The sequence below is a fragment of the Muntiacus reevesi genome, chromosome 12 (assembly GCF_963930625.1).
Source record: "Muntiacus reevesi chromosome 12, mMunRee1.1, whole genome shotgun sequence".
NCBI classification, from domain to species: Eukaryota; Metazoa; Chordata; class Mammalia; order Artiodactyla; family Cervidae; genus Muntiacus; species Muntiacus reevesi.
This window is the reverse complement of record NC_089260.1, coordinates 66,675,229-66,693,667: the sequence shown is the minus strand read 5'-3', so window position 1 is coordinate 66,693,667 and position 18,439 is coordinate 66,675,229.

Sequence of the window (18,439 nt, the reverse complement as noted above, 5' to 3'; positions counted from 1 at the left end):
TGCTGGGACAATGCTAGTACTAGGTGGAAGAGTCAAGATCCATTGCCAGGATGAGGGAGGAACTATGTTTTATCATGTCTGTTAAAGGGCATGGCTTAGCCATTATCAGCACATGCTTGTGTGTTGAACACTTGAACCCCTTATTTATTTTGGATATAGCCTGGCCCTGTTTTAATGAAACTACTGATTGATTATTCCTCAATTTTCTGTAATAACCATGAGGAAGACAGTAAAAAAACTGAACAGAAACACCTATACTTTATATATTGTGAACTGTGTTTATTGTTGCTTAATTCCAATAACTAGATGCAGACTTAATGGTGTTAGATGTGGGCAGGGTGTTGAAAAGGAGGAAGATAAAGCTTATTTCAAACCCCATTTATTACCTGGAGTTTTGCAGTCTTTCCTCCTTGGTAAATTTCTTTCCCCTCTAAAAGTCTCCATCCTTGAGACGTGCTTGAAATGAAAGCCAGTTCTTGCTAGACTTGCAAAATTGCATCGCAGTCAGGCAGAGCCCCTGGGAGAGGCCATCCCATCCATCAGACACACCGGCTTTTGAAAGGGAGAGGCCTGAGGATAGTCAAAATGATGAATCCCAATGGCTGGCAGGATCCAGGTTATAGATCCTAGAGGATGCCAGTGTGTTATGTGATAACACTTGGCACACAGCAATGCAAAGATCCTTTGAGATACTGATGCTGTGTGCACACAGATAGGTTACAGATTGCCCTCTGCTTCCACAGGCATATCAGTACATATAAATGCAGGCGAAAAGAAAGGGGGGAAGACAGCCAACACGAGAAGCCGGGCACTTGAAGAAGCAAGTTTCTGTTTTGATGGCAGGGAAACCCAGCATCAGGAGGATCTTTGTGCTTGCCTTCTGTCCAGATAGGGATCTGCCTGTGACCCAGGTCAACCTGTTGATTCAACTGAATAAATTTATTGAGCACCTACTATGTGGCAGGCACTGGGCCTGCTGCTGAAGATATGCCCTGAACAAGACAGACATGATCTCTCTTATCAGTGAGTGGAGTCTCCAGGGTTGGGATATATGAATAGACACATACAATGCAGTGTAATATTATAGGACATCTGAACTAGGCAGTCAAGGAAATACAACTGATTAAATATAACCTGCTCACCTCTAGATATATTTTCGTGTATGGTCCCCAATTATACTGCAGCCTGTATTAGTTTCTTAGGGATGATGTAACAATGGTCCCCAAGATGGGTGTATTAAAATAATTTATTATCACATTTTTGGAAGCTAGATGTCCAAAATCAAGGTTTTGGCATCATTGTGTTTTCTCTGAAGTTCTAAGGAGGAATCTTTTTCTTCTTTGCATGTGAGCTCAGTTGCTCACATGTCCAACTTTTTGAGGCCCCACGGACTGTAGGCCACCAGGCTCCTCTGGCCATGGAATTTCCCAGGCAAGAATACTGGAGTGGGCTGCCATTTCCTTCTTCAGGGGATCTTCCCGACTCAAGAGACTGAAACTGCAACTGCTGCATTGGCAGGTGGATTCTTTGCCACTGAGCCACCTCCAGGATTTTCTTGGCCTGCGGCTGCATCATTGCAGTCTCTGCCAGTGTTTTCCCAAGGCCTTCTTGTTTGTGTTTGTGACTTTGTGTGATTTTTCCACTTCTAACATTTAGTGTGTGTGTGTGTGCTCAGTTGTGTCTGAATTTTGTGCAGCCTCAGTGGATTTAGGGTCCACCCTAATCCAGTATGGCCCCATCTTAATGTAATTATATCTCCAAGGGCCCTTTTTTCAAATACATTTCCATTCTGAGGTTCCAAGGATTAAGACATGAACTTATCTTTTGGTGGAGGATGGGGGATGGGGTACAGCAAACAGTCTAATCCATTATACAGTTTAAGACTGTTTCATTCGTCCAGAGCTTTTTTGTTTTTTAACCTTTTTCATTGTCTTTTTCCAGCTCTAGCTAGAGCTTCAGGCAATTTACCTGTACTGATATGCAACCCTCTTGAAATATTTCGAACTTGGCTCTCAGTTACATTTGTTTGTGTGCATGTGTGTGTATGTGTGATTTTGAGTGGAAAACTTCCTTCATTCTCAGATGTAATTAGTGGCTCATGGGTCACTAATGTCTTGGTGAGGTCTACCTCAGACCCTGGTTGAAGACCAGACACTAACAAAGATTTATGAACAAGCAAATAAGGGAGACTGTCAAGCTCATGTGGGCTTACCAAATGACAGACAATGGAAAGCAGTCCCTGAAGAAGTGGGTATTTAAAGGATCCACTCTCCAGTCCCCTGGAAGATGCCCCTACTTTATGTAAATACCCATACTGCATACTGCCTGTGAACTGATTTTTTAAAAACATGCATCGTTATTTGGGGAGATGACTCTCAACTTCTGGTGGAGATGTGATCCACTAACTACCACAACAAAATCCCTAAATGTTTCTGTGATAATGCAGGGAAGAAAGCAACATGTTTTCCCAATGTACTAGGCTTTAGTCAGTCAGAACTTTCTCTTTTTAGGATGAATTTCCTCAGTCTGCTAAATTCCACAGCTTGGACTACCCAAAGTTTTCTCCAAGATTTTACAAAATGCTCAAGAACTAACAACTCTATTTTCAGCCTCTGTTCTGAATTGGTTCCATATAAACCTAAAAGCGGAACTAAGTTCCAAGTCTCTTAATCCCTGTCTAAAAGAAACTCAGTCACACCCAGCACTGGACTGGGATTCACTGTTTCATTGTAAGGAGACGTGTCGCTCTGCACAAAGAATCACAGAATTCCTTTCTCTCTTTTTTCCTCCTATAAAGCAGAAGTATTTCCTACATCTAAAGCCACACCATCAGTCCTACCTACATCACTTAGGACTCACCTACATCAAGGGGGCATTTTTTTATATACACGTATTCCCTGGTTTTCAAAATTTTCTGTACACCACTATGTGTTTACCAAAGACCTATACTTTTTGCTAACCAAAAGAAATTCAGAGAAGAATTTTGCTTTTGTGAAAAAAGGAGAAAAATGAAAACAACATTTAGCATTTGTTTTGTAGGGAGTGTCACAGAGGCAGCACATACTCTGAGCAGCAAGAGTAGCTCCATCAAGTTCCTTCTGCAGTGCTTAGATTCAGCATCTAGCATCAGTCTGTCACAGCTCTGTGTCTGTGAGCATCTGTGCTTTAGCTCGATTTATTTTGTGCATCTGTTAGTAAGAGGTGTCCTAAGGCAACCACTTCTTCACTTTAGACACTTCAGCTTCAAAAAAGTTTCATAGGAATGCTCTGCTTTCAGATAGCAGGGGATACCCATATTTTCAGGGCTTCCCTGGTGTCTCAGATTGTAAAGAGTTTGTCTGCAATTCAGGCTTCCTGGGTTTGAACCCTCAGTTGGTAAAGAATCCACCTGAAACGCAGGAAACATAGGTTCATTCTCCGGGTTGGGATAATCCCCTGGAGAAGGAAATGGCAACCCACTTCAGTATTCTTGTCTGGGAAATCCCATGGACAGAGGAGCCTGGCAGGCTACAGTCCATAGGGTCACAAGAGTCAGACACGACTTAGTGACTAAACCAACAAACCACTACCACTCATATTTTCACTATACTGGCTGGTCTTTCCCTAAGAGGAATCTCCCACCAGATGCTAAAAGAAAGAACATTTTCTCATTATCATGAGATTGAAAGTCATTATAATTTTAAGGGTTTAATTTTCAGGCTTCAATTATTTTACTTTACAACCTTTTACCATCTTCCCTCCAACAAATTGTCACTTCCTCTTAAAAAAGGAATGGGACTTAAAGACCTCTATAGCATTTACTAGTATTTTGGTAATTGGGACGTAAAATGTTTAGAGAGCATGTTTTCATCAGACCTTACTTTAAACAGCTCTGGAATATGAATGAAAAGCAAAGAAGCATTTTCCTTAAGTATGTTTTTTTGCTGAACTTGGAAAACTGACATCCCTGAGAATGACATCGACAGAAACAAACAGTCCCCCTAGTCCTGTTGCATTGTAGGCTTTATCTTAAGAGAAGAGCATGTAACAACAACCCTGATTTGGGTATCCAGGTCTCTGGTAGTAAGAGGGTTCTGTTACCAGAGTAGAGTTAGTATATTTCTCCATAATGAAGTAGAATGGTGCACAAGAGTTCTTCACTCTGATTACACGTTAGAATCACTGGCATGGGGAACGCTTTTAAGACACACTGATGTCCTAGTCCCAACCACAGAGATTCTGACTTAATTGACTTCGGGTGGGATCCAGGAATGGGGATTGTTTAAAAACTCTCCAAGTGATTCTTCTGGGCATCTAAAGTTGAGAAACATGAGTAGAGCACCATGCTTCTCCAACTTTAAAATCTGCCTGAATCACCTGAGAAGCTGGTACAACTAGAGATTTGACTCAGTAGGCCTAGAGAAGGCCTTGACACTCTGTATTTCTAACTGGCTCCCAGAACGTGTCCATGGTGGGGGCCTGAGGACCATACCTCAGAGTGTGATGAAACTGGCAATATCTTGAAAACTGGACAAACTGGAGTCTGAGAATCAAGCAGCTATTTGGTTTTGTTCATTTTATTAAAATGAACTGAACTTTAATCTTGTATTCTGTGTTAGTTGCTCAGTCATGTCTGACTGTTTGTGACTCCATAAACTGTGTAGTCCTCCAAGCTCCTCTGTTCATGGAATTCTCTAGGCGATTTTCTGGAGTGCATAGCTATTCCCTTCTCCAGGGGATCTTACTGACCCAGGGATCAAACATGGGTCTCCTGCATTGCAGGCAGATTCTTTATCATCCGAGCCACCAGGGAAACCCTGTATTCTATAAAGAGGAAGTAAAACTTATTTCAGGAATGAATAGAGTGAATATGGCATGAAAGGCAGATGGCCAAGGGCCTGACACTCAGTGGCTACACACATGCTGCTTCCATTTCATTTTCCTCCTCTCTACCTTCCCAAGCACCTCCAACCTTCAGAAGGCAAAACAAATGAGCTGATGTCCTGTCTGGTTGCTATGGGAACGTCATGCTTTACAGAAAAGGAATGGAGGGTATCAGAAACCACAGTGGCTTATTGGCCATTGACCCATGTGTCTAAAAAATGCCTTGACATTGAAATTTTAAGGAAAAATATTTGCATATCTTAAATATAGAATCTTCTCAAAGCCAGCCTCCTGTCTTTCATTATACTGGTCTTCTCATGTAGAATGCCCTCTCTCTTACAAATGAGAACAGTCAAATCTGTAGCTGCAGATCAAAGTCAGCTTTTAAAGGTAGTTAGAGCAGTGGTCCCCGAACTTTGAGGCACCAGGGACTGGTTTCATGGAAGATAATTTTTCCATGGACCAGGGCAGGGGTGGGTGTGGGAGTGGTTTCAGGATGATTCAAGCACATTACATTTGTTGTGCACTTTTCATTTCTAATCTAATGCTACCACTGATCTGACACGAAGTATCAGTCTGCACCCTGGAAGGTTATAGATTGGGGACCCCTGGTAAGATGTTGCTAGGCAGGTATTTTAAAGGGTGTTGAGTGTATAGGTTATAATAGTTGACCCAGTGAGAAGGATATGCCAAACCCACCTGGAAAGGATGCTTCTCATCCCCTTTCCTGAATTTCATTGAACAGGTAGTTTGAACAATAAGTAAACTTTAGATAAGTCATTCTAATTGCATAGATACCTTACTTCAGCAGAGCCTAGCTTATACTTGCTAAAAAGAGTACCCAACACCAAGAATTTTTCATGTACTTTTATTTAAAATAATGTACATTAAGAACCTATGGTATCTGTACAACAAATGGGACCTAATGAAAATTAAAAGCTTTTGCACAACAAAGGAAACTATAAGTAAGGTGAAAAGACAGCCCTCAGATTGGGAGAAAATAATAACAAATGAGGAAACAGACAAAGGATTAATCTCAAAAATATACAAGCAACTCCTGAAGCTCAATTCCAGAAAAATAAACGACCCAATCAAAAAATGGGCCAAAGAACTAAACAGACATTTCTCCAAAGAAGACATACAGATGGCTAACAAACACATGAAAAGATGCTCAACATCACTCATCATCAGAGAAATGCAAATCAAAACCACAATGAGGTACCATTACACGCCAGTCAGGATGGCTGCTATCCAAAAGTCTACAAGCAATAAATGCTGGAGAGGGTGTGGAGAAAAGGGAACCCTCTTACACTGTTGGTGGGAATGCAAACTAGTACAGCCACTATGGAAAACAGTGTGGAGATTTCTTAAAAAACTGGAAATAGAACTGCCATATGACCCAGCAATACCACTTCTAGGCATACACACTGAGGAATCCAGATCTGAAAGAGACACGTGCACCCCAATGTTCATCGCAGCACTGTTTATAATAGCCAGGACATGGAAGCAACCCAGATGCCCATCAACAGATGAATGGATAAGGAAGCTGTGGTACATATACACCATGGAATATTACTCAGCCGTTAAAAAGAATTCATTTGAATCAGTTCTAATGAGATGGACGAAACTGGAGCCCATTATACAGAGTGAAGTAAGCCAGAAAGATAAAGACCATTACAGTATACTAACACATATATACGGAATTTAGATAGATGGTGGCGATAACCCTATATGCAAAACAGAAAAAGAGACACAGAAGTACAGAACAGACTTTTGAACTCTGGGGGAGAACGTGAGGGTGGGATGTTTTGAAAGAACAGCATGTATACTATCTATGGTGAAACGGACTACCAGCCCAGGTGGGATGCATGAGTCAGGTGCTCGGGCCTGGTGCACTGGGAGGACCCTGAGGAGTCGGGTGGGGAGGGAGGTGGGAGGGGGGATCGGGATGGGGAATACGTGTAACTATATGGCTGATTCATGCCAATGTATGACAAAACCCACTGAAATGTTGTAAAGTGATTGGCCTCCAACTAATAAAATAATATTTAAAAAAAAAAAAAATGATCATTAGGTACAGGAGAGAAAAGTTGAGAAAACTAAAATTTCACTTGTAAATAAAACTGGGTTATTTCATTATGAAAATAAAAAAAAAAAAAAAGAAATAAACTGTTTTCATCAAAAAAAAAAAAAAAAAAAAAAAAAAAAAAAAAAAAAGAACCTATGGTATCTGTACAAATGCGAGAAAATAAATAACTTTAAAAATGGGAATTTAAATCCAATGGAAAGATGCTAATGCTAAGGCCTGAGATATCAACTGTTTTCCTTGCTGTTGCTGCTTGTATAATTACGCTCAGATCAAACACCTCAAATGTTGGGAAGAAGGGAAACATCTCCTCTTTAGAAAAAAAAAACTGCTTTGTATTTTGTGATGTTTTTGGTCTTTGCTAAGATGCTGGTCTTTAAAGTGCCTTGCAGCCTTGCCCCCACCCTGACCTCCTACCCTACACATATGCTAACATTTAGCCACAGACTGGGCTTGTCCACTTCCTTCTCTAGGAATCGACTTGAATGACTTGCTGTCTGATCACCAGGTCACCACATGGAATGCTCTCACCATCCATCTTTAAGCTTCTCTCTAGGGAAAGCTTTCTGCTTCTCTTATCTCTGGCTTCTTAACTTGCCAAGAAATCACCTCAGGACTGAGGGGGTGGTACGTGATGGGGGCTTGTTGCTATGGTGCTAGCAGGTGAGACAGCGCGCCTGCTTTCTTGAGAAAGAAAAGGCTATAGATCTTTAACACGAGCATTCATCTCTGTTCCCTCTGCCTCCATCGTCAACACCTGCCTTCCTCCCCTCTCCTTTCCCATTCATATGTTTGTGCTGTTTGTGGTGGATATAGACATTCTTGTCAAGTTGAAAATGCTTACTTTAACAAAAATCTGCTGCAAGCTGAATTTCTATCAAACTCCCTTTCCCTGTGTCTCCTGAGCATTATGAAACCAGCCTCAACATTAACTGCAGCTCCAAAGACTGTGCTTTGAAGAGCTTCTGACAGTTGTTTTCATGTATATCTTTCTATATAAATACTAAGCATTTTCTAAGTATCTTCTCCAGCAAAAAGATAGGTGTATCAATATATATGTCAAAAAATCCACTGTCTTTTACCTTGAATATAAATGATTTAACTTTTTATATTAGCATGCTGGTATTTTTAATTAAAAAAGATATTTTAATTATATCTTGCAGCCAGGTTGTGAGAAAACAGACCTGGGCAATAAAGAACTAGCTAGATACTGATTTTGGCACAGCTGCTAAGTAAGATGTAGTCATTCATTTGTCCATTCATTCAACAACTACTGTTTACATACCTACTATGTGTTCAGTGCAGATCTAAGCACTAGGGATACAGTGGTAAACAAAAAAGTCTCTGCCTCAAGGAGCTGTCATTCTCAAGTAGAGGCAAACTATAAACCAGTGGTTCTCAAACTTTAGAAAGAATCTAAGTCTCCTGCAGGTGATTGTTAAAACACAGATTTCTAAACACCTCACCTAGAGATTCTGATCTTCTAGGGCTGGAATGGGGTCCAAGAATTTGCATTTCTAGTAAGTTTCCTGGCTCCATGGACCATAGTTTGAGAGCAATATAAATATATTGATGTAAACAAATCAACAAGTAAATGCATAATATAATGCCAGCTAGTGATAACTGCCATGAAGAAAAATAATTCAAGGAAAGGGACAGAATGATGCAGGGAGGTGGGTGCTGATACTTTAGGTCAGAGCATCAGAAAAGGCATTTTACTTGGCAGAGACCTGATTGAAGTTTTTAGGTTTCTCACAAGAGCATCACATGACCAGTGGCAGCACATGCAGAAATCCTGGCAGGAAGTACCTTGGCCTGGCTGCAGTCATCCCATCCATTGTGTTCTCAGGGTGATATATTCACCTGTCACTGCATGTAACTTGGTGTATGGCTGGATCCATTTTGTGTTTTAGAACTTTGTGGCAGGAACAGTGCCATTTTCATACTTGAATCCCCCAAATCCTACTAATGAGAAGTTGCTCATTAAATGAGCCAGGCACCATTGGAATGGCTTCACAGCAATTGACTCATTTCATCCTCATATAAACTACCCAAAGCATGACTTGTTATTATCTTCATTTTACAGATGAAGGAATTGAGCCACAGAGAGGTTAAATAATTTGCTAGGAACACGGAGATAGGAAGTAGCAGTACGAGGATTTGAGCACATCTCTCATAGAAGCTGGATGGATAAATGATGAATGGATGTGAAATGAACGTTAAAATTGAGCCAAGAAGAGCTGTCAACTGGCTTCTATATTTTAAGATAGGATCTGTAACCAATGGAAGTTGAAATGCTGATGTTTGCCCAGTAGATGAGGAGGAGCCCAGTAGATCAGAGGAGCAGCCCAGGTGGGGGAAGGTGTTAGGGGGCCAGGTCTAGAAGGAATATGCTCAGGTGTGTGTTAAAGAGGTTTGCTTGGACAGGTACAGGCTCCCTCCATTGTGAAAGCAGGATGTGCCATTGGTAGCTGGAGGGCAGGAGAAAATGCACTCAGCAAACCCCTTCCTCTCAAGGGATCCTGACAAGTTGTGTTTTAATCTAATTAATACATTCAGGAAGTTGGGCCATGAGGAATGTGATTATTTAATTGTTTTGTTCAAAGAGTATGAAGCAGGCTATTAGTCTGGGTCATGACTCTAAGGTTCACTTCAGGTTATTACCTAGGAGGGTTTTGGAACAAGAGTGGCTGATTGATTCTTTCCCCGCTGTTATCCTCATTAATTTACAAAGATTCATTGTGTTGGTGCTAATTTACAGAGCCTGGAATGAAATGTAAAACAGATTCAGACTGATAAGAACTGATTCGTATCTGCTATTCTATCTTGTTTCTTCCCCTACATATTCCCTTCTAAAGATTTTCAGGTACATGAATTTCTAGTTTGATTATAATTAACTCTTTTCCCACATGACAAATATTGTCTCTAATGAGTAAGCACTGAGCAGGAAGTAGACATAGGGCATTTTAATTTCAACCCAGCAAAACCTTGGCTTTCCTATTATTCTCCCTATAACCCCGGAGAAATTACCTAACCTTTGTTGCTTGGATTCCTCTTCTGGAAATCTAGATAATAAAATGCAAGTCTGAACACTTTCAACACACACCCCCATTAACATTTCTAAATGACTCCCATGACCTGGAAGTCATGGTTAAAGCATGATGCTTCCCAAGCCTTCATGATTTGGCCTCAACTTATTTTCCAGTCTCATTCTGCCACTGACTGGCAAGTGTTTTTTGTTCTGTTGTTTAAATGGCGTTCTGTGTTTGAGCTACTTTTTCTCTGGCAAATCTTGCCCTACGTGTGTGTGTGTTTGTGTGTGTGTGTGTGTGTGCGCGCGCGCACGCGCGCGTGCTCAGTCATGTCTGACTCTTTGTGACCCCATGGACTACAGCCTACCAGGCTCCTCTCTCCTTGGGATCATCCCAGCAAGAACACTGGAGTGAGTTGCCATTTCCTTCTCCAGAGGATCTTCCTGATCCAGGGATCGAACCCATGTCTCCTGTATTGCACGAGAATTCTTTTACGGCTGAGTCATTGAGGAAGTTCTAGTTGCCAAAATATTTTCCTTCATTTAACCTATCATCAGTTTTGTGAAGCTTTTCTGGCTCCCATAGACAAATTGCCCCACATCTTATGTGTATTCTTGGTTCCTCCATTAACACTTGCCATATTTTATTGTAATTATTTTTCTAAATGCATATTTCATTGTCATTTTTATCAGTGTGTGTGTATATATACAACCTCCACTCCACTGTGACCTTGAGACACAGGAGTAGATCACAGCTTCAGTTCAGTTCAGTTCAGTCGCTCAGTTGTGTCCGACTCTTTGTGACCCCATGAATTGCAGCATGCCAGGCCTCCCTGTCCATCACCAACTCATGTCCATCGAGTCGGTGGTGCCATCCAGACATCTCATCACAGCTTAGGCAGTCCTATATCCCAAATAACTAACAACTGACTGCAGTAACAGTAATTTAACATATGTTGATTCAGGAATAAATGAAATAATATATCAGGCCTGTTTGACATCTTAGATTATGATGACCAAATCATATATTAAATACTAAAGCTCTTTTTAAACCCCAAACTATACAACAGTGTACCTGTGTAAGGAATAATTTATTGAAGTGTCCCAAAATCATTTTCTAACTCCATTTTGATCATGTAGTCTTAAATATTTTATGTCATAAACAGTCACACATTCATTCAACCAATAAATATATCCGCCAAGCTACATAGCAGACACTGGAGAGTGGAAATAACAGAAAAGAGGCCCCAAGCCTTGTGGATATCAGAGTCACAATGGATGAGGCTTGAGAAATTCCCTCAGGTTTGGGCTGAGTGGTTTCTCACTTCAGTGCCTGTCCTGTCATGCCTTCTCCCTTGGACTCTCTTCTGGGTCTGATGCTTTGATACATGGTTAGTTAGATCTTGTACCTGAACCTTTCCTTTGACCCATGGTTGGCGAAATCTTGCACCTGAGCCTTTTGTTTCTTTGCATGCCTGTGATGGCTGCAGGCTTTTCTTTCACAATGCCCCCACCCCTACCCCAGCTGGGGAGCATAGCAGACTGTTTTCTGGACCGATTGGCCTAAATAAATAAATAAATAAATTCTAACTGCTGGGGTTACAGAGAAAAATGCAGAATGAACCAGTTCTTCAGAGGTTTCAGCCTGGGACCCTGTTGGTCTAGGTTCATTGACTGCATTTTATCCTTTCCCTTTCAATTCCCACATAGTACCAAAATCCAGTCAAGGTATTTGATGTAGAATGTTTTGCATTTCCCTTAATGAACAGTAAGAAATACAGTGAAAAAAGCAACCTGAACATTTCCAACCCCCACCCCCACCCCCGGTTCAGATCTCTAGTTTCTTATCTGCAAGAGATGCTTTGTTTCCATGATCACTGGTAACTGCTATGAATTTCTTCACTCAAAATTGTCCAATTCAGCAACTCACTAGCCTTAACTACTCTGGCTATGGCAGCCTCTGGCTATAGTGGGTTTTTTTTTTTTTTGTCAGTGGCAGCCTCTGACAAAGTGGTTTCTGATGATGATTTTTGTGAAAAGTGGTCTGTCTTTCATTGCCTCAGCCTTGCCTCTGCTCTCTCCCATCACCTCTATTGGAAAGTTATGGAGAGAAGGAGGTAGGGAGAGATGAGGGGTCAAATCTGTTACTTTTTATAGAGCTGGAGTGAGAATAATTTCCTGTGAAAGCCAAGGACATTCTTTCATTAGTTTTGCTTCCTGTTCTGGGTCTTATATGCTTGGTGATTTTCTTTCTTTTTTTTCCTTTTGGAACTTCTATGAGCCAGTTTCCTGTGCCTGAGGCTGGTGAGCGATAGAGTTTTATGAGTTTGGCCCACCTACTCGGCAGTGAGCCTGGGGATAGGGATGAATGAATAGAAGTGAGCCGTCTAAGCCATCCCTAAATATTTTGGATAGGAGTTCAAAAGACAAGTCTCAAATAAATATTCTGGGAAGCAGCCAATCACAGAATTTTAGGGTTCAGGAAGACTCAGTGCGGGGGAATATATTTCAACTTCCTGCCCCTTGAATTTCAATGTCAATCTTCCAAAAATTGCCCATTTGTACATTAATCAGTGTTAAAGAGTCGGCTGTGTGCTGCAGTTTGTTCTGGGTGCTGGATGGATCAGGCAATGACCAGAAACACAACTCAGATGGATTTAAGCAGAAATGTATTGCCCCATGTAAGAGTCAGGGTTGTCTAGCTTCAGGCGAGGCTGGATCCACATGTTCAGTATCTTTAGGAATCCACCTCTTTCTCTGTATCTCAGAATTGAATTTCTTTATTAGCTTTATTCTTATAAAGCTTTTGCTTTAAGACTTTTGCTACCTGATAACCGCATGGCCACAGGCAATTGCAGGCTTACATTCTCTCAGCTTTAAACTCACTGAGAAAAGGCTTTCTCTTGCCCAATACTTCCAGAAAACACCCTATACCTGCTTCTCGTGAACACAGAATAGATCTTGCATTCCATCCTGAGCTGGTCACTATGGCTTTGCATGGCCAGACTTATGCCAATCCCTATAAGAGCAGGAAAATTATATTAGTGCTACCTTAATCACTTGACCTGAGATTGGAGGGAAAAAGAAAACCAAGTTGTCTAACCGGAGGAAAAAGAGAGTACAGCACAAAAACATGTCCACTTTAATAATGAAGAAATTGGCTAAATGATAGTAATTAGCTTGCACAAGCTCATAGAGCTAGCATGATACATTTTTTAAAAAATTACTCTCAAATCCAGATTTTATAAATATCAGATAAGTCCCCTTTTTCTGGTTCAAATGTTTGTACTTTTTTCCTCACTCAAACATTCATCATGTATTTCAGTTGTGTGAAAATGAAAGTCAGTCAGTCGTGTCCGACTCTTTGTGACCCCATGGACCCATACAGTCCATGGAATTCTCCCAGTCAGAATACTGGAGGGGTAACCATTCGCTTTCTCCAGGGGATCTTCCCAACACAGGGATTGAATCCAGGTCTCCTACATTGCAGGAGCCAGCATGGAAGCCTAAGAATACTGGAGCGGGTAGCCTATCCCTCTTCCAGCAGATCATCCCAACCCAGGAATTGAACCAGGGTCTGCTGCATTGCAGGTCAATTCTTTACCAGCTGAGCTACAAAGGAAGGTGTGTGAAAGGTAGACTTCAACAATGGCCTCCAGTGATGTCCAGCTCCTGGTGCTCACACTTTAATGTAATTTCCTTGACTTCAGTATGAGTTGAACCCAGAGACATATTTCTAACCAACAGAATATGGCAAAGGTACTAGGCTTTCAATTTTATGCTTTGGATAAAAAAGATTGTTATTTCCATTTGGCTAGCAGATTATCTTTCTGTTCTTGTCTTTGCTGAAACCAGTTGTTATGTCAAAGAAGCCTGCATGACAAGGAACTGAGGGTAACCACTAGTTAACAACTAGTAAAAAATAGAGGCCCTCGGTCTAACACGATGAGCATTTAAATTAACAGAGTCAATAAAGCCGATTGCCCTTCCTAATGAGGCTGAGCCTCATCCAATCAGTTGAAGGTCTGGCTAGAAAAAAAAGGTTGACCCATACTCCAGACTGGAACATCCACTTGTTTCTCTGCTTTCAGACTCAAACTGAAATGTTAGCACTTCCTGGGTCTTGAGTCTGCCAGTCTTATGGTGGTAATTACACCATCAGCTCTCTTAGTTCTCAGGACTTTTCAGACTGGAAATAAACTAATGGCTTTTCTGAGTCTCCAGGCTGCTGACTCACTCTGCAGATTTTAAAATTTGCCCACTTTAATAATTATAGGAGCCAATCTCTTATTGTTAACCTCTTTCTCTCTATATGTACACACACACATACACAGAAACACATTATACATATGTACGCATATATACACAAAATTCTGAATGATTTTATTTGATGAAAATCATTATTTTAAACACCACGTGTGCTCACTCTCTCAGTCGTGTCCAACTCATTGCCACCCCATGGACTGTAACCTGCCAGACTCCTCTGTCCATGGGATTTTCCAAACAAGAGTACTGGAGTGGGATGCCATTTTCTACTCCAGTTTAAATACCATCTTTGCTTATTTTTCTTACTAATGAAAGAGGAGGGTTAATTCATATTTTAGTATACAATTGCCATGATCTCTCCCAACAGAAAAGCTTCAGAGTAGAATAGAAGAGCAGGTAAAACAAGGAGGATAGCTGTGAACTGCTCCTTGAATTCTCAGGTGTGATGTCCTTTCATTTACTGAGGTCAACTTCTTCCTACTTAATATACTTCTAAAAGTATCAAACTAGTGATAAATGCCATTCCATTTTTCTTGTCACAAATACTTGGCCAGGAAAGAAAAAAAAAAGATTTACACAGAACAGCTAAAGTCAAATTCATAAATAACAATGTTTTAAAAGGTTAGTTATTTCTATTCCACACAATAGCAAATACCCACATTATTCATTTTTGAGTTGATCTTATCTGAATTCTCACACTTTCCTCTGGGTTGGGGAGAATAAAAAAGCATTCCTTGTCTTAAAAACATACCTTGCTTAAAAAGGCAGTTGATTCCTCTGGGAACATGTGTCATGTGATGTTGCTATGTTTCAAAAGACAGACTCAAATAATAAGTCTATTGATTCCCCTTATTTACCCTACTAATGGTCATTAGGAATGCTATATAAACAGATTTGTTCTTCTCACATGAAATTACTGGGAAAAGAGAATCAGGAATTCAGATTTCTACTTTGAGATGATAAGTCTAAGAAAAGAAAAAAAAAAAAAAACATTGAAAATTCTTTAACTCTATAACTATAATTACTGGTCTAAATTCTACTTTTAAAATTTAAAGACTCAGCAGCTTTTGTTGATTTTGGAGGGGGGTGGGAGCATAAATATTTAAACCACTAAAACAATTTGCATTTGCTTCATTCCAGACTACCTCAAATTTAGTGAGAAAGACATAATAAGGAAACCAAAAATGTGTGGAAACCTGGAGAAAGGCAGTGAGGTGAGAGACTATTGCAATGAGTGGACTGCTCAGTTCTGGTTGGAATTATACAAAGAAAATCTGGAAATGTGAAACTCAGTGTCTAAGAGAAAAAGTCTGAAACTAAGTGACAAAAGATGTAAGTCTTTAGCTGAATTTTAGTTATTTACTAGCTCTGGTATGGACTTGATATCCTCAAACATTTAAACCATGTGGAAGATCCCCTGCAGGAGGGCATGGAAATTCACTCCAGTATGCTTGCCTGGAGAATCCCATGAACAGAGGAGCCTGGTGGGCTACAGTCCATAGGGTCTCAAGGAGTCGGACACAACTGAGGTGAGTTAGCACACACACATTTGAACTATGGTGCTGGAGAAGACTCTAGAGAGTCCCTTGGACAGCAAGGAGATCAAACCAGTCAATCCTAAAGGAAATCAACCCTGAATATTCATTAGAAGGACTGATGCTGAAGCTCCAATACTTTGACCAACTGATGCAAAGAGCCGACTCATTGGAAACAACCCTGATGCTAGGAAAGATTGGGGGCAGGAGGAGAAGGGGACGACAGAGGATGAGATGGTTGGATGGCATCACCAACTCAACGGACATGAGTTTGAGCAAACTCTGGGAGATGGTGAAGGGCAGGGGAGCCTGGTGTGCTGCAGCCCATGGGGTCGCAAAGAATTAGATACAACTTAGTGACTGAACAACAACTACACACACACACACACACACACACACACACACACACACACGGGTTTATACACTCACACATAGAACACTTTCTATATTTGTTATCCACACCTCAACAGATGAGTGCCAAATAAAATCATGAATGTGAATGTGTCTGGTAAATTCAACTCAGGGGCTATAACTGATGACGAGAATTTAAAGAAGACAATCCTGGGGACTTCCTTGGTGGTCCAGTGGTTAGGAATCCACTTTCCAAGGAAGGTGATGAGGTTTCAAACCCCAGTCAGGGAACAAAGATACCACATACTGCTGGGCAACTGAGCTCATGTGCCACAACCAGAGAGAAGCCTGTGTGATGCAAGAGGAGCCCATGAGCTGCAGTTAAGATCTGAGGCAGCCAAAATAAATCAACAAATACTTTAAAAAATGAAGACCACCCTGGCATGACCTGTGCCAGGCATGTAAGGCCTGGGAGATGGGAGAAGACAGACATGAGAGGGGTTCAGTTTGGTTCAGTTCAGTTGCTCAGTCATGTCTGACTCTTTGCAACCCCATGGACTGCAGCACGCCAGGTCTCCCTGTCCATCACAAACTCCTGGAACCTACTCAAACTCATGTCCATCATGTCCTTGATGCCATCCAACCATCTCACCCTCTCTTGTCCCCTTCTCTTCCCACCTTTAATCTGTCCCAACATCAGGGTATTTTCAAACGGGTCAGTTCTTTGCATCAGGTGGCCAAAATATTGGGAGTTTAAGCTTCAGCATCAGTTCTTACAATGAACATTCAGGACTGATCTTCTTTAGGATGGACTGGTTGGATCTCCTTGCAGTCCAAGTGTCTCTCAAGAGTCTTCTCCAACACCACAGTTCAAAAGAATCAATTCTTTGGCACTCAGCTTTCTTTAGAGTTCAACTCTCACATCCATACATAACTACTGGAAAAACCATAGCTTTGACTAGACAGACCTTTGTTGGCAAAGTAATGTCTCTGCTTTTTAAATATACTGTCTAGGTTGATCATAACTTTTCTTCCAAGGAGTAAGCGTCTTTTAATTCCATGACTGCAGTCACCATCTGCAGTGACTTTGGAACCCCCCAAAAGTAAAGTCTCTCACTATTTACATCATTTCCCCATCTATTTGCCATGAAGTGATGGGACCAGATGCCATGACCTTAGTTTTCTGAATGTTGAGTTTTCAGCCAACTTTTTAACTCTCCTCTTTCATCAAGACACTCTTTCTTTAGTTTTTCTTCACTCTTTGCCGTAAGAGTGGTGTCATCTGCATATCTGAGATTATTGATATTTCTCCCGGCAATCTTGATTCCAGCTTGTGCTTCATCTAGTCCAGCATTTTGCGTGATGTACTCTGCATATATAAGTTGAATAAGCAGTGTGAAAATATTCAGCCTTGACGTACTCTTTTCCTGATTTGGAACCAGTCTGTTGTTCCATGTCCAGTTCTAACTGTTACTTCTTGACCTGAATACAGATTTCTCAGGAGGCAGCTCAGGTGGTCTGGTATTCCCATCTCTTGAAGAATTTTCCAGTTTGTTGTGATCCACACAATCAGAGGCTTTGGCATAGTCAATAAAACAAAAGTAGATGTTTTTCTAGAACTCTCTTGCTTTTTTTGATGATCCAGCAGATGTTGGCAATTTGGTCTCTGGTTCCTCTGCCTTTTCAAAAACCAGCTTGAACATCTGGAACTTCACGGTTCATGTATTGTTGAAGCCTGGCTTGGAGAATTTTGAGCACTACTTTGCTAGTGTGTGAGATGAGTGCAATTGTGTAGCAGTTTGAACATTCTTTGGCATTGCCTCTCTTTGGGATTGGAATGAAAACTGACCTTTTCCAGTCCTATGGCCACTGCTGAGTTTTCCAAATTTGCAGCACTTTCACAGCATCGTTTTTTAAGATTTGAAATAGGTCAACTGGAATTCCATCACCTCCACTTTGTTCATAGTGATGCTTCTAAGGCCCACTTGACTTCACATTCCAGAATGTCTGGCTCTAGGTGAATGATCACAGCATCATGGTTATCTGGGTCGTGAAGATTTTTTTTGTATAGTTCTTCTGTGTGTTCTTGCCACCTCTTCTTAATATCTTCTGCTTCTGTTAGGTCCATGCCATTTCTGTCCTTTATTGTGCTCATCTTAGCATGAAATATTCCCTTGGTATCTCTAATTTTCTTGAAGAGATCTCTAGCCTTTCCCATTCTATTGTTTTCCTCTAGTTTTTTTGCATTGATTGCCGAGAAAGGCTTTCTTATCTCTCTTTGTTATTCTTTGGAATTCTGCATTCACA